Here is a 23,335-nt window from a genome sequence, read left to right on the forward strand (position 1 = left end):
CAGACCCACAGCTAGTTCCAACATGGCTTAAACAGTCAGTGACTGAGTGAATGAATGAATGGGAACGAATGGCTATCTCTATAAATGATTGGGAGCTAGTAATCTGGCTCAGGGCAAAGACCAGAACAATAGGAACAGCTAGAGTGAAGTAAGTGACAGAACTCCAGACCCACAGCCAATTCCAACATGGCTTAAACAGTCAGTGAGTCAGTGACTGAGCGAATGAATGAATGAATGGGAACGAATGGCTATCTCTATAAGTGATTGGGAACTAGTAATCTGGCTCAGGGTAAGGTACCTTGAGCACCCTGCCTCCACCCTGATATCTTTTATAGCTCCTGCCAAAGAAAAAAGGCAAAGCACCCTATGGTTCTTTCTCTAGGAACACCGCAAAGACCAGAACAATAGGAACAGCTAGAGTGAAGTAAGTGACAGAACTCCAGACCCACAGCCAATTCCAACATGGCTTAAACAGTCAGTGAGTCAGTGACTGAGCGAATGAATGAATGAATAGGAACGAATGGCTATCTCTATAAGTGATTGGGAACTAGTAATCTGGCTCAGGGTAAGGTACCTTGAGCACCCTGCCTCCACCCTGATATCTTTTATAGCTCCTGCCAAAGAAAAAAGGCAAAGCACCCTATGGTACTTTAAAAAAAAAAAAAAAAAAAAAAAAAAACAGATGTAAATTGTAATTGGTTCAGCACTGCTCAGTGGAAAAAGGAGGGGGCAAAATAGGTCTTAATGCAATCTGTAGCCCATATCTGACTCTAAACAAATCCTACATCTATAGCTGCTGCTCTGCCTTTTTGCAATAGCTATCAAAGCCATCAAGGTGTACGAGGTCGGCACAAGCCACCTCACCCTGGGCCAGCTTTCTAGCTTTCCAAAAGAGTTTCGGAGGCCTGGGCCTTCTTGGTTTGTAGCTCAGGTTTCTCTTTATTCACACGTAAATCTTTCACCTTTTACTAAAGATTTCTGTGGGGTGGAATGTTGATGAGTTCTACTTATTTATCTGGGCTGTCCTGTTGCAAAGCTGGCCGTTTCGTGGTTTGGCCTAAGAGATGGCCAAGGCTCTGTTGGGGATAGAGTCTAAGTGACGGAATCTATGAATAAATGAATAAGTAAACAGGTAAGAGCCTTACTTTTTTTTCACCACATCCAAGGCTTGCAAATCAACCGCTACCACCCATTGTCTACATTGGTTCTTTCTCTAGGAACACCGCAAAGACCAGAACAATAGGGACGGCTAGAGTGAAGTACAAGACAGAACCCCAGACCCACAGCTAGTTCCAACATGGCTTAAACAGTCAGTGACTGAGTGAATGAATGAATGGGAACGAATGGCTATCTCTATAAGTGATTAGGAGCTAGTAATCTGGCTCAGGGCAAAGACCAGAACAATAGGAACAGCTAGAGTGAAGTAAGTGACAGAACTCCAGACCCACAGCCAATTCCAACATGGCTTAAACAGTCAGTGAGTCAGTGACTGAGTGAATGAATGAATGAATGAATGGGAACGAATGGCTATCTCTATAAGTGATTGGGAACTAGTAATCTGGCTCAGGGTAAGGTACCTTGAGCACCCTGCCTCCACCCTGATATCTTTTATAGCTCCTGCCAATGAAAAAAGGCAAAGTACCCTATGGTACTTTAAAAAAAAAAAAAAACAAAAAAAAAAACAGATGTAAATTGTAATTGGTTCAGCACTGCTCAGTGGAAAAAGGAGGGGGCAAAATAGGTCTTAATGCAATCTGTAGCCCATATCTGACTCTAAACAAATCCTACATCTATAGCTGCTGCTCTGCCTTTTTGCAATAGCTATCAAAGCCATCAAGGTGTACGAGGTCGGCACAAGCCACCTCACCCTGGGCCAGCTTTCTAGCTTTCCAAAAGAGTTTCGGAGGCCTGGGCCTTCTTGGTTTGTAGCTCAGGTTTCTCTTTATTCACACGTAAATCTTTCACCTTTTACTAAAGATTTCTGTGGGGTGGAATGTTGATGAGTTCTACTTATTTATCTGGGCTGTCCTGTTGCAAAGCTGGCCTAAGAGATGGCCAAGGCTCTGTTGGGGATGGAGTCTAAGTGAGGGAATCTATGAATAAATAAATAATTAAACAGGTAAGAGCCTTACTTTTTTTCCCCCACGTCCAAGGCTGGCAAATCAACCGCTACCACCCATTGTCTACATTGGTTCTTTCTCTAGGAACACCACAAAGACCAGAACAATAGGGACGGCTAGAGTGAAGTACAAGACAGAACCCCAGACCCACAGCTAGTTCCAACATGGCTTAAACAGTCAGTGACTGAGTGAATGAATGAATGGGAACGAATGGCTATCTCTATAAATGATTGGGAGCTAGTAATCTGGCTCAGGGCAAAGACCAGAACAATAGGAACAGCTAGAGTGAAGTAAGTGACAGAACTCCAGACCCACAGCCAATTCCAACATGGCTTAAACAGTCAGTGAGTCAGTGACTGAGTGAATGAAGGAATGAATGAATGGGAACGAATGGCTATCTCTATAAGTGATTGGGAACTAGTAATCTGGCTCAGGGTAAGGTACCTTGAGCACCCTGCCTCCACCCTGATATCTTTTATAGCTCCTGCCAAAGAAAAAAGGCAAAGCACCCTATGGTTCTTTCTCTAGGAACACCGCAAAGACCAGAACAATAGGAACAGCTTGAGTGAAGTAAGTGACAGAACTCCAGACCCACAGCCAATTCCAACATGGCTTAAACAGTCAGTGAGTCAGTGACTGAGTGAATGAATGAATGAATGAATGGGAACGAATGGCTATCTCTATAAGTGATTGGGAACTAGTAATCTGGCTCAGGGTAAGGTACCTTGAGCACCCTGCCTCCACCCTGATATCTTTTATAGCTCCTGCCAATGAAAAAAGGCAAAGTACCCTATGGTACTTTAAAAAAAAAAAAAAAAAAAAAAAAAACAGATGTAAATTGTAATTGGTTCAGCACTGCTCAGTGGAAAAAGGAGGGGGCAAAATAGGTCTTAATGCAATCTGTAGCCCATATCTGACTCTAAACAAATCCTACATCTATAGCTGCTGCTCTGCCTTTTTGCAATAGCTATCAAAGCCATCAAGGTGTACGAGGTCGGCACAAGCCACCTCACCCTGGGCCAGCTTTCTAGCTTTCCAAAAGAGTTTCGGAGGCCTGGGCCTTCTTGGTTTGTAGCTCAGGTTTCTCTTTATTCACACGTAAATCTTTCACCTTTTACTAAAGATATCTGTGGGGAGGACTGTTGATGAGTTCTACTTATTTATCTGGGCTGTCCTGTTGCAAAGCTGGCCGTTTCATGGTTTGGCCTAAGAGATGGCCAAGGCTCTGTTGGGGATGGAGTCTAAGTGATGGAATCTATGAATAAATAAATAAGTAAACAGGTAAGAGCCTTACTTTTTTTTCGCCTCATCCAAGGCTGGCAAATCAACCGCTACCACCCATTGTCTACATTGGTTCTTTCTCTAGGAACACCGCAAAGACCAGAACAATAGGAACAGCTAGAGTGAAGTAAGTGACAGAACTCCGGACCCACTGCCAGTTCCAACATGGCTTAAACAGTCAGTGACTGAGTGAATGAATGAATGGGAACGAATGGCTATCTCTATAAGTGATTGGGAGCTAGTAATCTGGCTCAGGGCAAAGACCAGAACAATAGGAACAGCTAGAGTGAAGTAAGTGACAGAACTCCAGACCCACAGCCAGTTCCAACACGGCTTAAACAGTCAGTCAGTCAGTGACTGAGTAAATAAATGAATGAATGGGAACGAATGGCTATCTCTATAAGTGATTGGGAACTAGTAATCTGGCTCAGGGTAAGGTACCTTGAGCACCCTGCCTCCACCCTGATATCTTTTATAGCTCCTGCCAAAGAAAAAAGGCAAAGCACCCTATGGTTCTTTCTCTAGGAACACCGCAAAGACCAGAACAATAGGAACAGCTAGAGTGAAGTAAGTGACAGAACTCCAGACCCACAGCCAATTCCAACATGGCTTAAACAGTCAGTGAGTCAGTGACTGAGTGAATGAAGGAATGAATGAATGGGAACGAATGGCTATCTCTATAAGTGATTGGGAACTAGTAATCTGGCTCAGGGTAAGGTACCTTGAGCACCCTGCCTCCACCCTGATATCTTTTATAGCTCCTGCCAATGAAAAAAGGCAAAGTACCCTATGGTACTTTAAAAAAAAAAAAAAAAAAAAAAAAAAACAGATGTAAATTGTAATTGGTTCAGCACTGCTCAGTGGAAAAAGGAGGGGGCAAAATAGGTCTTAATGCAATCTGTAGCCCATATCTGACTCTAAACAAATCCTACATCTATAGCTGCTGCTCTGCCTTTTTGCAATAGCTATCAAAGCCATCAAGGTGTACGAGGTCGGCACAAGCCACCTCACCCTGGGCCAGCTTTCTAGCTTTCCAAAAGAGTTTCGGAGGCCTGGGCCTTCTTGGTTTGTAGCTCAGGTTTCTCTTTATTCACACGTAAATCTTTCACCTTTTACTAAAGATTTCTGTGGGGTGGAATGTTGATGAGTTCTACTTATTTATCTGGGCTGTCCTGTTGCAAAGCTGGCCTAAGAGATGGCCAAGGCTCTGTTGGGGATGGAGTCTAAGTGAGGGAATCTATGAATAAATAAATAAGTAAACAGGTAAGAGCCTTACTTTTTTTCCCCCACGTCCAAGGCTGGCAAATCAACCGCTACCACCCATTGTCTACATTGGTTCTTTCTCTAGGAACACCACAAAGACCAGAACAATAGGGACGGCTAGAGTGAAGTACAAGACAGAACCCCAGACCCACAGCTAGTTCCAACATGGCTTAAACAGTCAGTGACTGAGTGAATGAATGAATGGGAACGAATGGCTATCTCTATAAATGATTGGGAGCTAGTAATCTGGCTCAGGGCAAAGACCAGAACAATAGGAACAGCTAGAGTGAAGTAAGTGACAGAACTCCAGACCCACAGCCAGTTCCAACATGGCTTAAACAGTCAGTGAGTCAGTGACTGAGCGAATGAATGAATGAATGGGAACGAATGGCTATCTCTATAAGTGATTGGGAACTAGTAATCTGGCTCAGGGTAAGGTACCTTGAGCACCCTGCCTCCACCCTGATATCTTTTATAGCTCCTGCCAAAGAAAAAAGGCAAAGCACCCTATGGTTCTTTCTCTAGGAACACCGCAAAGACCAGAACAATAGGAACAGCTAGAGTGAAGTAAGTGACAGAACTCCAGACCCACAGCCAATTCCAACATGGCTTAAACAGTCAGTGAGTCAGTGACTGAGTGAATGAAGGAATGAATGAATGGGAACGAATGGCTATCTCTATAAGTGATTGGGAACTAGTAATCTGGCTCAGGGTAAGGTACCTTGAGCACCCTGCCTCCACCCTGATATCTTTTATAGCTCCTGCCAATGAAAAAAGGCAAAGTACCCTATGGTACTTTAAAAAAAAAAAAAAAAAAAAAAAAAAAACAGATGTAAATTGTAATTGGTTCAGCACTGCTCAGTGGAAAAAGGAGGGGGCAAAATAGGTCTTAATGCAATCTGTAGCCCATATCTGACTCTAAACAAATCCTACATCTATAGCTGCTGCTCTGCCTTTTTGCAATAGCTATCAAAGCCATCAAGGTGTACGAGGTCGGCACAAGCCACCTCACCCTGGGCCAGCTTTCTAGCTTTCCAAAAGAGTTTCGGAGGCCTGGGCCTTCTTGGTTTGTAGCTCAGGTTTCTCTTTATTCACACGTAAATCTTTCACCTTTTACTAAAGATTTCTGTGGGGTGGAATGTTGATGAGTTCTACTTATTTATCTGGGCTGTCCTGTTGCAAAGCTGGCCGTTTCGTGGTTTGGCCTAAGAGATGGCCAAGGCTCTGTTGGGGATGGAGTCTAAGTGAGGGAATCTATGAATAAATAAATAAGTAAACAGGTAAGAGCCTTACTTTTTTTTCGCCACATCCAAGGCTGGCAAATCAACCGCTACCACCCATTGTCTACATTGGTTCTTTCTCTAGGAACACCGCAAAGACCAGAACAATAGGGACGGCTAGAGTGAAGTACAAGACAGAACCCCAGACCCACAGCTAGTTCCAACATGGCTTAAACAGTCAGTGACTGAGTGAATGAATGAATGGGAACGAATGGCTATCTCTATAAGTGATTAGGAGCTAGTAATCTGGCTCAGGGCAAAGACCAGAACAATAGGAACAGCTAGAGTGAAGTAAGTGACAGAACTCCAGACCCACAGCCAATTCCAACATGGCTTAAACAGTCAGTGAGTCAGTGACTGAGTGAATGAAGGAATGAATGAATGGGAACGAATGGCTATCTCTATAAGTGATTGGGAACTAGTAATCTGGCTCAGGGTAAGGTACCTTGAGCACCCTGCCTCCACCCTGATATCTTTTATAGCTCCTGCCAATGAAAAAAGGCAAAGTACCCTATGGTACTTTAAAAAAAAAAAAAAAAAAAAAAAAAAACAGATGTAAATTGTAATTGGTTCAGCACTGCTCAGTGGAAAAAGGAGGGGGCAAAATAGGTCTTAATGCAATCTGTAGCCCATATCTGACTCTAAACAAATCCTACATCTATAGCTGCTGCTCTGCCTTTTTGCAATAGCTATCAAAGCCATCAAGGTGTACGAGGTCGGCACAAGCCACCTCACCCTGGGCCAGCTTTCTAGCTTTCCAAAAGAGTTTCGGAGGCCTGGGCCTTCTTGGTTTGTAGCTCAGGTTTCTCTTTATTCACACGTAAATCTTTCACCTTTTACTAAAGATTTCTGTGGGGTGGAATGTTGATGAGTTCTACTTATTTATCTGGGCTGTCCTGTTGCAAAGCTGGCCGTTTCATGGTTTGGCCTAAGAGATGGCCAAGGCTCTGTTGGGGATGGAGTCTAAGTGAGGGAATCTATGAATAAATAAATAAGTAAACAGGTAAGAGCCTTACTTTTTTTTCGCCACATCCAAGGCTGGCAAATCAACCGCTACCACCCATTGTCTACATTGGTTCTTTCTCTAGGAACACCGCAAAGACCAGAACAATAGGGACGGCTAGAGTGAAGTACAAGACAGAACCCCAGACCCACAGCTAGTTCCAACATGGCTTAAACAGTCAGTGACTGAGTGAATGAATGAATGGGAACGAATGGCTATCTCTATAAGTGATTAGGAGCTAGTAATCTGGCTCAGGGCAAAGACCAGAACAATAGGAACAGCTAGAGTGAAGTAAGTGACAGAACTCCAGACCCACAGCCAATTCCAACATGGCTTAAACAGTCAGTGAGTCAGTGACTGAGTGAATGAAGGAATGAATGAATGGGAACGAATGGCTATCTCTATAAGTGATTGGGAACTAGTAATCTGGCTCAGGGTAAGGTACCTTGAGCACCCTGCCTCCACCCTGATATCTTTTATAGCTCCTGCCAATGAAAAAAGGCAAAGTACCCTATGGTACTTTAAAAAAAAAAAAAAACAAAAAAAAAAACAGATGTAAATTGTAATTGGTTCAGCACTGCTCAGTGGAAAAAGGAGGGGGCAAAATAGGTCTTAATGCAATCTGTAGCCCATATCTGACTCTAAACAAATCCTACATCTATAGCTGCTGCTCTGCCTTTTTGCAATAGCTATCAAAGCCATCAAGGTGTACGAGGTCGGCACAAGCCACCTCACCCTGGGCCAGCTTTCTAGCTTTCCAAAAGAGTTTCGGAGGCCTGGGCCTTCTTGGTTTGTAGCTCAGGTTTCTCTTTATTCACACGTAAATCTTTCACCTTTTACTAAAGATTTCTGTGGGGTGGAATGTTGATGAGTTCTACTTATTTATCTGGGCTGTCCTGTTGCAAAGCTGGCCGTTTCATGGTTTGGCCTAAGAGATGGCCAAGGCTCTGTTGGGGATGGAGTCTAAGTGAGGGAATCTATGAATAAATAAATAAGTAAACAGGTAAGAGCCTTACTTTTTTTTCGCCACATCCAAGGCTGGCAAATCAACCGCTACCACCCATTGTCTACATTGGTTCTTTCTCTAGGAACACCGCAAAGACCAGAACAATAGGGACGGCTAGAGTGAAGTACAAGACAGAACCCCAGACCCACAGCTAGTTCCAACATGGCTTAAACAGTCAGTGACTGAGTGAATGAATGAATGGGAACGAATGGTTATCTCTATAAGTGATTAGGAGCTAGTAATCTGGCTCAGGGCAAAGACCAGAACAATAGGAACAGCTAGAGTGAAGTAAGTGACAGAACTCCAGACCCACAGCCAATTCCAACATGGCTTAAACAGTCAGTGAGTCAGTGACTGAGTGAATGAAGGAATGAATGAATGGGAACGAATGGCTATCTCTATAAGTGATTGGGAACTAGTAATCTGGCTCAGGGTAAGGTACCTTGAGCACCCTGCCTCCACCCTGATATCTTTTATAGCTCCTGCCAAAGAAAAAAGGCAAAGCACCCTATGGTTCTTTCTCTAGGAACACCGCAAAGACCAGAACAATAGGAACAGCTTGAGTGAAGTAAGTGACAGAACTCCAGACCCACAGCCAATTCCAACATGGCTTAAACAGTCAGTGAGTCAGTGACTGAGTGAATGAATGAATGAATGAATGGGAACGAATGGCTATCTCTATAAGTGATTGGGAACTAGTAATCTGGCTCAGGGTAAGGTACCTTGAGCACCCTGCCTCCACCCTGATATCTTTTATAGCTCCTGCCAATGAAAAAAGGCAAAGTACCCTATGGTACTTTAAAAAAAAAAAAAAACAAAAAAAAAACAGATGTAAATTGTAATTGGTTCAGCACTGCTCAGTGGAAAAAGGAGGGGGCAAAATAGGTCTTAATGCAATCTGTAGCCCATATCTGACTCTAAACAAATCCTACATCTATAGCTGCTGCTCTGCCTTTTTGCAATAGCTATCAAAGCCATCAAGGTGTACGAGGTCGGCACAAGCCACCTCACCCTGGGCCAGCTTTCTAGCTTTCCAAAAGAGTTTCGGAGGCCTGGGCCTTCTTGGTTTGTAGCTCAGGTTTCTCTTTATTCACACGTAAATCTTTCACCTTTTACTAAAGATATCTGTGGAGAGGACTGTTGATGAGTTCTACTTATTTATCTGGGCTGTCCTGTTGCAAAGCTGGCCGTTTCATGGTTTGGCCTAAGAGATGGCCAAGGCTCTGTTGGGGATGGAGTCTAAGTGAGGGAATCTATGAATAAATAAATAAGTAAACAGGTAAGAGCCTTACTTTTTTTTCGCCACATCCAAGGCTGGCAAATCAACCGCTACCACCCATTGTCTACATTGGTTCTTTCTCTAGGAACACCGCAAAGACCAGAACAATAGGGACGGCTAGAGTGAAGTACAAGACAGAACCCCAGACCCACAGCTAGTTCCAACATGGCTTAAACAGTCAGTGACTGAGTGAATGAATGAATGGGAACGAATGGCTATCTCTATAAGTGATTGGGAGCTAGTAATCTGGCTCAGGGCAAAGACCAGAACAATAGGAACAGCTAGAGTGAAGTAAGTGACAGAACTCCAGACCCACAGCCAATTCCAACATGGCTTAAACAGTCAGTGAGTCAGTGACTGAGTGAATGAAGGAATGAATGAATGGGAACGAATGGCTATCTCTATAAGTGATTGGGAACTAGTAATCTGGCTCAGGGTAAGGTACCTTGAGCACCCTGCCTCCACCCTGATATCTTTTATAGCTCCTGCCAATGAAAAAAGGCAAAGTACCCTATGGTACTTTAAAAAAAAAAAAAAACAAAAAAAAAACAGATGTAAATTGTAATTGGTTCAGCACTGCTCAGTGGAAAAAGGAGGGGGCAAAATAGGTCTTAATGCAATCTGTAGCCCATATCTGACTCTAAACAAATCCTACATCTATAGCTGCTGCTCTGCCTTTTTGCAATAGCTATCAAAGCCATCAAGGTGTACGAGGTCGGCACAAGCCACCTCACCCTGGGCCAGCTTTCTAGCTTTCCAAAAGAGTTTCGGAGGCCTGGGCCTTCTTGGTTTGTAGCTCAGGTTTCTCTTTATTCACACGTAAATCTTTCACCTTTTACTAAAGATTTCTGTGGGGTGGAATGTTGATGAGTTCTACTTATTTATCTGGGCTGTCCTGTTGCAAAGCTGGCCGTTTCGTGGTTTGGCCTAAGAGATGGCCAAGGCTCTGTTGGGGATGGAGTCTAAGTGAGGGAATCTATGAATAAATAAATAAGTAAACAGGTAAGAGCCTTACTTTTTTTTCGCCACATCCAAGGCTGGCAAATCAACCGCTACCACCCATTGTCTACATTGGTTCTTTCTCTAGGAACACCGCAAAGACCAGAACAATAGGGACGGCTAGAGTGAAGTACAAGACAGAACCCCAGACCCACAGCTAGTTCCAACATGGCTTAAACAGTCAGTGACTGAGTGAATGAATGAATGGGAACGAATGGTTATCTCTATAAGTGATTAGGAGCTAGTAATCTGGCTCAGGGCAAAGACCAGAACAATAGGAACAGCTAGAGTGAAGTAAGTGACAGAACTCCAGACCCACAGCCAATTCCAACATGGCTTAAACAGTCAGTGAGTCAGTGACTGAGTGAATGAAGGAATGAATGAATGGGAACGAATGGCTATCTCTATAAGTGATTGGGAACTAGTAATCTGGCTCAGGGTAAGGTACCTTGAGCACCCTGCCTCCACCCTGATATCTTTTATAGCTCCTGCCAAAGAAAAAAGGCAAAGCACCCTATGGTTCTTTCTCTAGGAACACCGCAAAGACCAGAACAATAGGAACAGCTTGAGTGAAGTAAGTGACAGAACTCCAGACCCACAGCCAATTCCAACATGGCTTAAACAGTCAGTGAGTCAGTGACTGAGTGAATGAATGAATGAATGAATGGGAACGAATGGCTATCTCTATAAGTGATTGGGAACTAGTAATCTGGCTCAGGGTAAGGTACCTTGAGCACCCTGCCTCCACCCTGATATCTTTTATAGCTCCTGCCAATGAAAAAAGGCAAAGTACCCTATGGTACTTTAAAAAAAAAAAAAAAAAAAAAAAAAACAGATGTAAATTGTAATTGGTTCAGCACTGCTCAGTGGAAAAAGGAGGGGGCAAAATAGGTCTTAATGCAATCTGTAGCCCATATCTGACTCTAAACAAATCCTACATCTATAGCTGCTGCTCTGCCTTTTTGCAATAGCTATCAAAGCCATCAAGGTGTACGAGGTCGGCACAAGCCACCTCACCCTGGGCCAGCTTTCTAGCTTTCCAAAAGAGTTTCGGAGGCCTGGGCCTTCTTGGTTTGTAGCTCAGGTTTCTCTTTATTCACACGTAAATCTTTCACCTTTTACTAAAGATATCTGTGGGGAGGACTGTTGATGAGTTCTACTTATTTATCTGGGCTGTCCTGTTGCAAAGCTGGCCGTTTCATGGTTTGGCCTAAGAGATGGCCAAGGCTCTGTTGGGGATGGAGTCTAAGTGATGGAATCTATGAATAAATAAATAAGTAAACAGGTAAGAGCCTTACTTTTTTTTCGCCTCATCCAAGGCTGGCAAATCAACCGCTACCACCCATTGTCTACATTGGTTCTTTCTCTAGGAACACCGCAAAGACCAGAACAATAGGAACAGCTAGAGTGAAGTAAGTGACAGAACTCCGGACCCACTGCCAGTTCCAACATGGCTTAAACAGTCAGTGACTGAGTGAATGAATGAATGGGAACGAATGGCTATCTCTATAAGTGATTGGGAGCTAGTAATCTGGCTCAGGGCAAAGACCAGAACAATAGGAACAGCTAGAGTGAAGTAAGTGACAGAACTCCAGACCCACAGCCAGTTCCAACACGGCTTAAACAGTCAGTCAGTCAGTGACTGAGTAAATAAATGAATGAATGGGAACGAATAGCTATCTCTATAAGTGATTGGGAACTAGTAATCTGGCTCAGGGTAAGGTACCTTGAGCACCCTGCCTCCACCCTGATATCTTTTATAGCTCCTGCCAAAGAAAAAAGGCAAAGCACCCTATGGTTCTTTCTCTAGGAACACCGCAAAGACCAGAACAATAGGAACAGCTAGAGTGAAGTAAGTGACAGAACTCCAGACCCACAGCCAATTCCAACATGGCTTAAACAGTCAGTGAGTCAGTGACTGAGTGAATGAATGAATGAATGAATGGGAACGAATGGCTATCTCTATAAGTGATTGGGAACTAGTAATCTGGCTCAGGGTAAGGTACCTTGAGCACCCTGCCTCCACCCTGATATCTTTTATAGCTCCTGCCAATGAAAAAAGGCAAAGTACCCTATGGTACTTTAAAAAAAAAAAAAAAAAAAAAAAAAAAACAGATGTAAATTGTAATTGGTTCAGCACTGCTCAGTGGAAAAAGGAGGGGGCAAAATAGGTCTTAATGCAATCTGTAGCCCATATCTGACTCTAAACAAATCCTACATCTATAGCTGCTGCTCTGCCTTTTTGCAATAGCTATCAAAGCCATCAAGGTGTACGAGGTCGGCACAAGCCACCTCACCCTGGGCCAGCTTTCTAGCTTTCCAAAAGAGTTTCGGAGGCCTGGGCCTTCTTGGTTTGTAGCTCAGGTTTCTCTTTATTCACACGTAAATCTTTCACCTTTTACTAAAGATTTCTGTGGGGTGGAATGTTGATGAGTTCTACTTATTTATCTGGGCTGTCCTATTGCAAAGCTGGCCTAAGAGATGGCCAAGGCTCTGTTGGGGATGGAGTCTAAGTGAGGGAATCTATGAATAAATAAATAAGTAAACAGGTAAGAGCCTTACTTTTTTTCCCCCACGTCCAAGGCTGGCAAATCAACCGCTACCACCCATTGTCTACATTGGTTCTTTCTCTAGGAACACCACAAAGACCAGAACAATAGGGACGGCTAGAGTGAAGTACAAGACAGAACCCCAGACCCACAGCTAGTTCCAACATGGCTTAAACAGTCAGTGACTGAGTGAATGAATGAATGGGAACGAATGGCTATCTCTATAAATGATTGGGAGCTAGTAATCTGGCTCAGGGCAAAGACCAGAACAGTAGGAACAGCTAGAGTGAAGTAAGTGACAGAACTCCAGACCCACAGCCAGTTCCAACATGGCTTAAACAGTCAGTGAGTCAGTGACTGAGCAAATGAATGAATGAATGGGAACGAATGGCTATCTCTATAAGTGATTGGGAACTAGTAATCTGGCTCAGGGTAAGGTACCTTGAGCACCCTGCCTCCACCCTGATATCTTTTATAGCTCCTGCCAAAGAAAAAAGGCAAAGCACCCTATGGTTCTTTCTCTAGGAACACCGCAAAGACCAGAACAATAGGAACAGCTAGAGTGAAGTAAGTGACAGAACTCCAGACCCACAGCCAATTCCAACATGGCTTAAACAGTCAGTGAGTCAGTGACTGAGTGAATGAAGGAATGAATGAATGGGAACGAATGGCTATCTCTATAAGTGATTGGGAACTAGTAATCTGGCTCAGGGTAAGGTACCTTGAGCACCCTGCCTCCACCCTGATATCTTTTATAGCTCCTGCCAATGAAAAAAGGCAAAGTACCCTATGGTACTTTAAAAAAAAAAAAAAAAAAAAAAAAAAAACAGATGTAAATTGTAATTGGTTCAGCACTGCTCAGTGGAAAAAGGAGGGGGCAAAATAGGTCTTAATGCAATCTGTAGCCCATATCTGACTCTAAACAAATCCTACATCTATAGCTGCTGCTCTGCCTTTTTGCAATAGCTATCAAAGCCATCAAGGTGTACGAGGTCGGCACAAGCCACCTCACCCTGGGCCAGCTTTCTAGCTTTCCAAAAGAGTTTCGGAGGCCTGGGCCTTCTTGGTTTGTAGCTCAGGTTTCTCTTTATTCACACGTAAATCTTTCACCTTTTACTAAAGATTTCTGTGGGGTGGAATGTTGATGAGTTCTACTTATTTATCTGGGCTGTCCTGTTGCAAAGCTGGCCGTTTCGTGGTTTGGCCTAAGAGATGGCCAAGGCTCTGTTGGGGATGGAGTCTAAGTGAGGGAATCTATGAATAAATAAATAAGTAAACAGGTAAGAGTCTTACTTTTTTTCCCCCACGTCCAAGGCTGGCAAATCAACCGCTACCACCCATTGTCTACATTGGTTCTTTCTCTAGGAACACCACAAAGACCAGAACAATAGGGACGGCTAGAGTGAAGTACAAGACAGAACCCCAGACCCACAGCTAGTTCCAACATGGCTTAAACAGTCAGTGACTGAGTGAATGAATGAATGGGAACGAATGGTTATCTCTATAAGTGATTAGGAGCTAGTAATCTGGCTCAGGGCAAAGACCAGAACAATAGGAACAGCTAGAGTGAAGTAAGTGACAGAACTCCAGACCCACAGCCAATTCCAACATGGCTTAAACAGTCAGTGAGTCAGTGACTGAGTGAATGAAGGAATGAATGAATGGGAACGAATGGCTATCTCTATAAGTGATTGGGAACTAGTAATCTGGCTCAGGGTAAGGTACCTTGAGCACCCTGCCTCCACCCTGATATCTTTTATAGCTCCTGCCAAAGAAAAAAGGCAAAGCACCCTATGGTTCTTTCTCTAGGAACACCGCAAAGACCAGAACAATAGGAACAGCTTGAGTGAAGTAAGTGACAGAACTCCAGACCCACAGCCAATTCCAACATGGCTTAAACAGTCAGTGAGTCAGTGACTGAGTGAATGAATGAATGAATGAATGGGAACGAATGGCTATCTCTATAAGTGATTGGGAACTAGTAATCTGGCTCAGGGTAAGGTACCTTGAGCACCCTGCCTCCACCCTGATATCTTTTATAGCTCCTGCCAATGAAAAAAGGCAAAGTACCCTATGGTACTTTAAAAAAAAAAAAAAAAAAAAAAAAAACAGATGTAAATTGTAATTGGTTCAGCACTGCTCAGTGGAAAAAGGAGGGGGCAAAATAGGTCTTAATGCAATCTGTAGCCCATATCTGACTCTAAACAAATCCTACATCTATAGCTGCTGCTCTGCCTTTTTGCAATAGCTATCAAAGCCATCAAGGTGTACGAGGTCGGCACAAGCCACCTCACCCTGGGCCAGCTTTCTAGCTTTCCAAAAGAGTTTCGGAGGCCTGGGCCTTCTTGGTTTGTAGCTCAGGTTTCTCTTTATTCACACGTAAATCTTTCACCTTTTACTAAAGATATCTGTGGGGAGGACTGTTGATGAGTTCTACTTATTTATCTGGGCTGTCCTGTTGCAAAGCTGGCCGTTTCATGGTTTGGTCTAAGAGATGGCCAAGGCTCTGTTGGGGATGGAGTCTAAGTGATGGAATCTATGAATAAATAAATAAGTAAACAGGTAAGAGCCTTACTTTTTTTTCGCCTCATCCAAGGCTGGCAAATCAACCGCTACCACCCATTGTCTACATTGGTTCTTTCTCTAGGAACACCGCAAAGACCAGAACAATAGGAACAGCTAGAGTGAAGTAAGTGACAGAACTCCGGACCCACTGCCAGTTCCAACATGGCTTAAACAGTCAGTGACTGAGTGAATGAATGAATGGGAACGAATGGCTATCTCTATAAGTGATTGGGAGCTAGTAATCTGGCTCAGGGCAAAGACCAGAACAATAGGAACAGCTAGAGTGAAGTAAGTGACAGAACTCCAGACCCACAGCCAGTTCCAACACGGCTTAAACAGTCAGTCAGTCAGTGACTGAGTAAATAAATGAATGAATGGGAACGAATGGCTATCTCTATAAGTGATTGGGAACTAGTAATCTGGCTCAGGGTAAGGTACCTTGAGCACCCTGCCTCCACCCTGATATCTTTTATAGCTCCTGCCAAAGAAAAAAGGCAAAGCACCCTATGGTTCTTTCTCTAGGAACACCGCAAAGACCCGAACAATAGGAACAGCTAGAGTGAAGTAAGTGACAGAACTCCAGACCCACAGCCAATTCCAACATGGCTTAAACAGTCAGTGAGTCAGTGACTGAGTGAATGAATGAATGAATGAATGGGAACGAATGGCTATCTCTATAAGTGATTGGGAACTAGTAATCTGGCTCAGGGTAAGGTACCTTGAGCACCCTGCCTCCACCCTGATATCTTTTATAGCTCCTGCCAATGAAAAAAGGCAAAGTACCCTATGGTACTTTAAAAAAAAAAAAAAAAAAAAAAAAAAAAACAGATGTAAATTGTAATTGGTTCAGCACTGCTCAGTGGAAAAAGGAGGGGGCAAAATAGGTCTTAATGCAATCTGTAGCCCATATCTGACTCTAAACAAATCCTACATCTATAGCTGCTGCTCTGCCTTTTTGCAATAGCTATCAAAGCCATCAAGGTGTACGAGGTCGGCACAAGCCACCTCACCCTGGGCCAGCTTTCTAGCTTTCCAAAAGAGTTTCGGAGGCCTGGGCCTTCTTGGTTTGTAGCTCAGGTTTCTCTTTATTCACACGTAAATCTTTCACCTTTTACTAAAGATTTCTGTGGGGTGGAATGTTGATGAGTTCTACTTATTTATCTGGGCTGTCCTGTTGCAAAGCTGGCCGTTTCATGGTTTGGCCTAAGAGATGGCCAAGGCTCTGTTGGGGATGGAGTCTAAGTGAGGGAATCTATGAATAAATAAATAAGTAAACAGGTAAGAGCCTTACTTTTTTTTCGCCACATCCAAGGCTGGCAAATCAACCGCTACCACCCATTGTCTACATTGGTTCTTTCTCTAGGAACACCGCAAAGACCAGAACAATAGGGACGGCTAGAGTGAAGTACAAGACAGAACCCCAGACCCACAGCTAGTTCCAACATGGCTTAAACAGTCAGTGACTGAGTGAATGAATGAATGGGAACGAATGGCTATCTCTATAAGTGATTAGGAGCTAGTAATCTGGCTCAGGGCAAAGACCAGAACAATAGGAACAGCTAGAGTGAAGTAAGTGACAGAACTCCAGACCCACAGCCAATTCCAACATGGCTTAAACAGTCAGTGAGTCAGTGACTGAGTGAATGAAGGAATGAATGAATGGGAACGAATGGCTATCTCTATAAGTGATTGGGAACTAGTAATCTGGCTCAGGGTAAGGTACCTTGAGCACCCTGCCTCCACCCTGATATCTTTTATAGCTCCTGCCAATGAAAAAAGGCAAAGTACCCTATGGTACTTTAAAAAAAAAAAAAAACAAAAAAAAAACAGATGTAAATTGTAATTGGTTCAGCACTGCTCAGTGGAAAAAGGAGGGGGCAAAATAGGTCTTAATGCAATCTGTAGCCCATATCTGACTCTAAACAAATCCTACATCTATAGCTGCTGCTCTGCCTTTTTGCAATAGCTATCAAAGCCATCAAGGTGTACGAGGTCGGCACAAGCCACCTCACCCTGGGCCAGCTTTCTAGCTTTCCAAAAGAGTTTCGGAGGCCTGGGCCTTCTTGGTTTGTAGCTCAGGTTTCTCTTTATTCACACGTAAATCTTTCACCTTTTACTAAAGATTTCTGTGGGGTGGAATGTTGATGAGTTCTACTTATTTATCTGGGCTGTCCTGTTGCAAAGCTGGCCGTTTCGTGGTTTGGCCTAAGAGATGGCCAAGGCTCTGTTGGGGATGGAGTCTAAGTGAGGGAATCTATGAATAAATAAATAAGTAAACAGGTAAGAGCCTTACTTTTTTTTCGCCACATCCAAGGCTGGCAAATCAACCGCTACCACCCATTGTCTACATTGGTTCTTTCTCTAGGAACACCGCAAAGACCAGAACAATAGGGACGGCTAGAGTGAAGTACAAGACAGAACCCCAGACCCACAGCTAGTTCCAACATGGCTTAAACAGTCAGTGACTGAGTGAATGAATGAATGGGAACGAATGGCTATCTCTATAAGTGATTAGGAGCTAGTAATCTGGCTCAGGGCAAAGACCAGAACAATAGGAACAGCTAGAGTGAAGTAAGTGACAGAACTCCAGACCCACAGCCAATTCCAACATGGCTTAAACAGTCAGTGAGTCAGTGACTGAGTGAATGAAGGAATGAATGAATGGGAACGAATGGCTATCTCTATAAGTGATTGGGAACTAGTAATCTGGCTCAGGGTAAGGTACCTTGAGCACCCTGCCTCCACCCTGATATCTTTTATAGCTCCTGCCAATGAAAAAAGGCAAAGTACCCTATGGTACTTTAAAAAAAAAAAAAAAAAAAAAACAGATGTAAATTGTAATTGGTTCAGCACTGCTCAGTGGAAAAAGGAGGGGGCAAAATAGGTCTTAATGCAATCTGTAGCCCATATCTGACTCTAAACAAATCCTACATCTATAGCTGCTGCTCTGCCTTTTTGCAATAGCTATCAAAGCCATCAAGGTGTACGAGGTCGGCACAAGCCACCTCACCCTGGGCCAGCTTTCTAGCTTTCCAAAAGAGTTTCGGAGGCCTGGGCCTTCTTGGTTTGTAGCTCAGGTTTCTCTTTATTCACACGTAAATCTTTCACCTTTTACTAAAGATTTCTGTGGGGTGGAATGTTGATGAGTTCTACTTATTTATCTGGGCTGTCCTGTTGCAAAGCTGGCCTAAGAGATGGCCAAGGCTCTGTTGGGGATGGAGTCTAAGTGAGGGAATCTATGAATAAATAAATAAGTAAACAGGTAAGAGCCTTACTTTTTTTCCCCCACGTCCAAGGCTGGCAAATCAACCGCTACCACCCATTGTCTACATTGGTTCTTTCTCTAGGAACACCACAAAGACCAGAACAATAGGGACGGCTAGAGTGAAGTACAAGACAGAACCCCAGACCCACAGCTAGTTCCAACATGGCTTAAACAGTCAGTGACTGAGTGAATGAATGAATGGGAACGAATGGCTATCTCTATAAATGATTGGGAGCTAGTAATCTGGCTCAGGGCAAAGACCAGAACAATAGGAACAGCTAGAGTGAAGTAAGTGACAGAACTCCAGACCCACAGCCAGTTCCAACATGGCTTAAACAGTCAGTGAGTCAGTGACTGAGCAAATGAATGAATGAATGGGAACGAATGGCTATCTCTATAAGTGATTGGGAACTAGTAATCTGGCTCAGGGTAAGGTACCTTGAGCACCCTGCCTCCACCCTGATATCTTTTATAGCTCCTGCCAAAGAAAAAAGGCAAAGCACCCTATGGTTCTTTCTCTAGGAACACCGCAAAGACCAGAACAATAGGAACAGCTAGAGTGAAGTAAGTGACAGAACTCCAGACCCACAGCCAATTCCAACATGGCTTAAACAGTCAGTGAGTCAGTGACTGAGTGAATGAAGGAATGAATGAATGGGAACGAATGGCTATCTCTATAAGTGATTGGGAACTAGTAATCTGGCTCAGGGTAAGGTACCTTGAGCACCCTGCCTCCACCCTGATATCTTTTATAGCTCCTGCCAATGAAAAAAGGCAAAGTACCCTATGGTACTTTAAAAAAAAAAAAAAAAAAAAAAAAAAACAGATGTAAATTGTAATTGGTTCAGCACTGCTCAGTGGAAAAAGGAGGGGGCAAAATAGGTCTTAATGCAATCTGTAGCCCATATCTGACTCTAAACAAATCCTACATCTATAGCTGCTGCTCTGCCTTTTTGCAATAGCTATCAAAGCCATCAAGGTGTACGAGGTCGGCACAAGCCACCTCACCCTGGGCCAGCTTTCTAGCTTTCCAAAAGAGTTTCGGAGGCCTGGGCCTTCTTGGTTTGTAGCTCAGGTTTCTCTTTATTCACACGTAAATCTTTCACCTTTTACTAAAGATTTCTGTGGGGTGGAATGTTGATGAGTTCTACTTATTTATCTGGGCTGTCCTGTTGCAAAGCTGGCCGTTTCGTGGTTTGGCCTAAGAGATGGCCAAGGCTCTGTTGGGGATGGAGTCTAAGTGAGGGAATCTATGAATAAATAAATAAGTAAACAGGTAAGAGCCTTACTTTTTTTTCGCCACATCCAAGGCTGGCAAATCAACCGCTACCACCCATTGTCTACATTGGTTCTTTCTCTAGGAACACCGCAAAGACCAGAACAATAGGGACGGCTAGAGTGAAGTACAAGACAGAACCCCAGACCCACAGCTAGTTCCAACATGGCTTAAACAGTCAGTGACTGAGTGAATGAATGAATGGGAACGAATGGCTATCTCTATAAGTGATTAGGAGCTAGTAATCTAGCTCAGGGCAAAGACCAGAACAATAGGAACAGCTAGAGTGAAGTAAGTGACAGAACTCCAGACCCACAGCCAATTCCAACATGGCTTAAACAGTCAGTGAGTCAGTGACTGAGTGAATGAAGGAATGAATGAATGGGAACGAATGGCTATCTCTATAAGTGATTGGGAACTAGTAATCTGGCTCAGGGTAAGGTACCTTGAGCACCCTGCCTCCACCCTGATATCTTTTATAGCTCCTGCCAATGAAAAAAGGCAAAGTACCCTATGGTACTTTAAAAAAAAAAAAAAACAAAAAAAAAAACAGATGTAAATTGTAATTGGTTCAGCACTGCTCAGTGGAAAAAGGAGGGGGCAAAATAGGTCTTAATGCAATCTGTAGCCCATATCTGACTCTAAACAAATCCTACATCTATAGCTGCTGCTCTGCCTTTTTGCAATAGCTATCAAAGCCATCAAGGTGTACGAGGTCGGCACAAGCCACCTCACCCTGGGCCAGCTTTCTAGCTTTCCAAAAGAGTTTCGGAGGCCTGGGCCTTCTTGGTTTGTAGCTCAGGTTTCTCTTTATTCACACGTAAATCTTTCACCTTTTACTAAAGATTTCTGTGGGGTGGAATGTTGATGAGTTCTACTTATTTATCTGGGCTGTCCTGTTGCAAAGCTGGCCGTTTCATGGTTTGGCCTAAGAGATGGCCAAGGCTCTGTTGGGGATGGAGTCTAAGTGAGGGAATCTATGAATAAATAAATAAGTAAACAGGTAAGAGCCTTACTTTTTTTTCGCCACATCCAAGGCTGGCAAATCAACCGCTACCACCCATTGTCTACATTGGTTCTTTCTCTAGGAACACCGCAAAGACCAGAACAATAGGGACGGCTAGAGTGAAGTACAAGACAGAACCCCAGACCCACAGCTAGTTCCAACATGGCTTAAACAGTCAGTGACTGAGTGAATGAATGAATGGGAACGAATGGCTATCTCTATAAGTGATTAGGAGCTAGTAATCTGGCTCAGGGCAAAGACCAGAACAATAGGAACAGCTAGAGTGAAGTAAGTGACAGAACTCCAGACCCACAGCCAATTCCAACATGGCTTAAACAGTCAGTGAGTCAGTGACTGAGTGAATGAAGGAATGAATGAATGGGAACGAATGGCTATCTCTATAAGTGATTGGGAACTAGTAATCTGGCTCAGGGTAAGGTACCTTGAGCACCCTGCCTCCACCCTGATATCTTTTATAGCTCCTGCCAATGAAAAAAGGCAAAGTACCCTATGGTACTTTAAAAAAAAAAAAAAAAAAAAAAAAAAACAGATGTAAATTGTAATTGGTTCAGCACTGCTCAGTGGAAAAAGGAGGGGGCAAAATAGGTCTTAATGCAATCTGTAGCCCATATCTGACTCTAAACAAATCCTACATCTATAGCTGCTGCTCTGCCTTTTTGCAATAGCTATCAAAGCCATCAAGGTGTACGAGGTCGGCACAAGCCACCTCACCCTGGGCCAGCTTTCTAGCTTTCCAAAAGAGTTTCGGAGGCCTGGGCCTTCTTGGTTTGTAGCTCAGGTTTCTCTTTATTCACACGTAAATCTTTCACCTTTTACTAAAGATTTCTGTGGGGTGGAATGTTGATGAGTTCTACTTATTTATCTGGGCTGTCCTGTTGCAAAGCTGGCCGTTTCGTGGTTTGGCCTAAGAGATGGCCAAGGCTCTGTTGGGGATGGAGTCTAAGTGAGGGAATCTATGAATAAATAAATAAGTAAACAGGTAAGAGCCTTACTTTTTTTTCGCCACATCCAAGGCTGGCAAATCAACCGCTACCACCCATTGTCTACATTGGTTCTTTCTCTAGGAACACCGCAAAGACCAGAACAATAGGGACGGCTAGAGTGAAGTACAAGACAGAACCCCAGACCCACAGCTAGTTCCAACATGGCTTAAACAGTCAGTGACTGAGTGAATGAATGAATGGGAACGAATGGCTATCTCTATAAGTGATTAGGAGCTAGTAATCTGGCTCAGGGCAAAGACCAGAACAATAGGAACAGCTAGAGTGAAGTAAGTGACAGAACTCCAGACCCACAGCCAATTCCAACATGGCTTAAACAGTCAGTGAGTCAGTGACTGAGTGAATGAAGGAATGAATGAATGGGAACGAATGGCTATCTCTATAAGTGATTGGGAACTAGTAATCTGGCTCAGGGTAAGGTACCTTGAGCACCCTGCCTCCACCCTGATATCTTTTATAGCTCCTGCCAATGAAAAAAGGCAAAGTACCCTATGGTACTTTAAAAAAAAAAAAAAAAAAAAAAAAAAACAGATGTAAATTGTAATTGGTTCAGCACTGCTCAGTGGAAAAAGGAGGGGGCAAAATAGGTCTTAATGCAATCTGTAGCCCATATCTGACTCTAAACAAATCCTACATCTATAGCTGCTGCTCTGCCTTTTTGCAATAGCTATCAAAGCCATCAAGGTGTACGAGGTCGGCACAAGCCACCTCACCCTGGGCCAGCTTTCTAGCTTTCCAAAAGAGTTTCGGAGGCCTGGGCCTTCTTGGTTTGTAGCTCAGGTTTCTCTTTATTCACACGTAAATCTTTCACCTTTTACTAAAGATTTCTGTGGGGTGGAATGTTGATGAGTTCTACTTATTTATCTGGGCTGTCCTGTTGCAAAGCTGGCCGTTTCGTGGTTTGGCCTAAGAGATGGCCAAGGCTCTGTTGGGGATGGAGTCTAAGTGAGGGAATCTATGAATAAATAAATAAGTAAACAGGTAAGAGCCTTACTTTTTTTTCGCCACATCCAAGGCTGGCAAATCAACCGCTACCACCCATTGTCTACATTGGTTCTTTCTCTAGGAACACCGCAAAGACCAGAACAATAGGGAGGGCTAGAGTGAAGTACAAGACAGAACCCCAGACCCACAGCTAGTTCCAACATGGCTTAAACAGTCAGTGACTGAGTGAATGAATGAATGGGAACGAATGGCTATCTCTATAAGTGATTAGGAGCTAGTAATCTGGCTCAGGGCAAAGACCAGAACAATAGGAACAGCTAGAGTGAAGTAAGTGACAGAACTCCAGACCCACAGCCAATTCCAACATGGCTTAAACAGTCAGTGAGTCAGTGACTGAGTGAATGAAGGAATGAATGAATGGGAACGAATGGCTATCTCTATAAGTGATTGGGAACTAGTAATCTGGCTCAGGGTAA

General features: G+C 43.5%; 20 non-coding genes across 20 annotated transcripts; all 20 read left to right on the forward strand.

Annotated features, from left to right (window-relative positions):
- The first annotated feature begins 923 nt into the window (after nucleotides 1–923).
- On the forward strand, nucleotides 924–1,037 carry LOC128320657 (U5 spliceosomal RNA). The gene has a single exon (XR_008304226.1). It is a non-coding gene; the product is annotated as a U5 spliceosomal RNA (small nuclear RNA).
- An 889-nt stretch (nucleotides 1,038–1,926) lies between these two features.
- On the forward strand, nucleotides 1,927–2,040 carry LOC128320658 (U5 spliceosomal RNA). The gene has a single exon (XR_008304227.1). It is a non-coding gene; the product is annotated as a U5 spliceosomal RNA (small nuclear RNA).
- A 1,153-nt stretch (nucleotides 2,041–3,193) lies between these two features.
- LOC128320845 (U5 spliceosomal RNA) lies at nucleotides 3,194–3,306 on the forward strand. The gene has a single exon (XR_008304431.1). It is a non-coding gene; the product is annotated as a U5 spliceosomal RNA (small nuclear RNA).
- Nucleotides 3,307–4,471: 1,165 nt separating this feature from the next.
- On the forward strand, nucleotides 4,472–4,585 carry LOC128320661 (U5 spliceosomal RNA). Its single transcript, XR_008304230.1, has one exon. It is a non-coding gene; the product is annotated as a U5 spliceosomal RNA (small nuclear RNA).
- Nucleotides 4,586–5,735: 1,150 nt separating this feature from the next.
- LOC128320662 (U5 spliceosomal RNA) lies at nucleotides 5,736–5,849 on the forward strand. The gene has a single exon (XR_008304231.1). It is a non-coding gene; the product is annotated as a U5 spliceosomal RNA (small nuclear RNA).
- Nucleotides 5,850–6,738: 889 nt separating this feature from the next.
- LOC128320663 (U5 spliceosomal RNA) lies at nucleotides 6,739–6,852 on the forward strand. The gene has a single exon (XR_008304232.1). It is a non-coding gene; the product is annotated as a U5 spliceosomal RNA (small nuclear RNA).
- Nucleotides 6,853–7,741: 889 nt separating this feature from the next.
- LOC128320664 (U5 spliceosomal RNA) lies at nucleotides 7,742–7,855 on the forward strand. Its single transcript, XR_008304233.1, has one exon. It is a non-coding gene; the product is annotated as a U5 spliceosomal RNA (small nuclear RNA).
- Nucleotides 7,856–9,024: 1,169 nt separating this feature from the next.
- On the forward strand, nucleotides 9,025–9,137 carry LOC128320810 (U5 spliceosomal RNA). The gene has a single exon (XR_008304400.1). It is a non-coding gene; the product is annotated as a U5 spliceosomal RNA (small nuclear RNA).
- Nucleotides 9,138–10,025: 888 nt separating this feature from the next.
- Nucleotides 10,026–10,139, forward strand: LOC128320665 (U5 spliceosomal RNA). The gene has a single exon (XR_008304234.1). It is a non-coding gene; the product is annotated as a U5 spliceosomal RNA (small nuclear RNA).
- A 1,169-nt stretch (nucleotides 10,140–11,308) lies between these two features.
- LOC128320848 (U5 spliceosomal RNA) lies at nucleotides 11,309–11,421 on the forward strand. The gene has a single exon (XR_008304434.1). It is a non-coding gene; the product is annotated as a U5 spliceosomal RNA (small nuclear RNA).
- A 1,166-nt stretch (nucleotides 11,422–12,587) lies between these two features.
- Nucleotides 12,588–12,701, forward strand: LOC128320624 (U5 spliceosomal RNA). The gene has a single exon (XR_008304191.1). It is a non-coding gene; the product is annotated as a U5 spliceosomal RNA (small nuclear RNA).
- A 1,150-nt stretch (nucleotides 12,702–13,851) lies between these two features.
- LOC128320668 (U5 spliceosomal RNA) lies at nucleotides 13,852–13,965 on the forward strand. Its single transcript, XR_008304236.1, has one exon. It is a non-coding gene; the product is annotated as a U5 spliceosomal RNA (small nuclear RNA).
- Nucleotides 13,966–15,134: 1,169 nt separating this feature from the next.
- LOC128320849 (U5 spliceosomal RNA) lies at nucleotides 15,135–15,247 on the forward strand. The gene has a single exon (XR_008304435.1). It is a non-coding gene; the product is annotated as a U5 spliceosomal RNA (small nuclear RNA).
- Nucleotides 15,248–16,414: 1,167 nt separating this feature from the next.
- Nucleotides 16,415–16,528, forward strand: LOC128320669 (U5 spliceosomal RNA). Its single transcript, XR_008304237.1, has one exon. It is a non-coding gene; the product is annotated as a U5 spliceosomal RNA (small nuclear RNA).
- An 888-nt stretch (nucleotides 16,529–17,416) lies between these two features.
- On the forward strand, nucleotides 17,417–17,530 carry LOC128320670 (U5 spliceosomal RNA). Its single transcript, XR_008304239.1, has one exon. It is a non-coding gene; the product is annotated as a U5 spliceosomal RNA (small nuclear RNA).
- An 884-nt stretch (nucleotides 17,531–18,414) lies between these two features.
- Nucleotides 18,415–18,528, forward strand: LOC128320671 (U5 spliceosomal RNA). The gene has a single exon (XR_008304240.1). It is a non-coding gene; the product is annotated as a U5 spliceosomal RNA (small nuclear RNA).
- A 1,149-nt stretch (nucleotides 18,529–19,677) lies between these two features.
- On the forward strand, nucleotides 19,678–19,791 carry LOC128320672 (U5 spliceosomal RNA). Its single transcript, XR_008304241.1, has one exon. It is a non-coding gene; the product is annotated as a U5 spliceosomal RNA (small nuclear RNA).
- An 889-nt stretch (nucleotides 19,792–20,680) lies between these two features.
- Nucleotides 20,681–20,794, forward strand: LOC128320673 (U5 spliceosomal RNA). The gene has a single exon (XR_008304242.1). It is a non-coding gene; the product is annotated as a U5 spliceosomal RNA (small nuclear RNA).
- An 889-nt stretch (nucleotides 20,795–21,683) lies between these two features.
- On the forward strand, nucleotides 21,684–21,797 carry LOC128320674 (U5 spliceosomal RNA). Its single transcript, XR_008304243.1, has one exon. It is a non-coding gene; the product is annotated as a U5 spliceosomal RNA (small nuclear RNA).
- An 889-nt stretch (nucleotides 21,798–22,686) lies between these two features.
- On the forward strand, nucleotides 22,687–22,800 carry LOC128320675 (U5 spliceosomal RNA). Its single transcript, XR_008304244.1, has one exon. It is a non-coding gene; the product is annotated as a U5 spliceosomal RNA (small nuclear RNA).
- Nucleotides 22,801–23,335: the final 535 nt, after the last annotated feature.

Source organism: Pangasianodon hypophthalmus, chromosome 1 (genome assembly GCF_027358585.1).
Source record: "Pangasianodon hypophthalmus isolate fPanHyp1 chromosome 1, fPanHyp1.pri, whole genome shotgun sequence".
NCBI lineage: Eukaryota > Metazoa > Chordata > Actinopteri > Siluriformes > Pangasiidae > Pangasianodon > Pangasianodon hypophthalmus.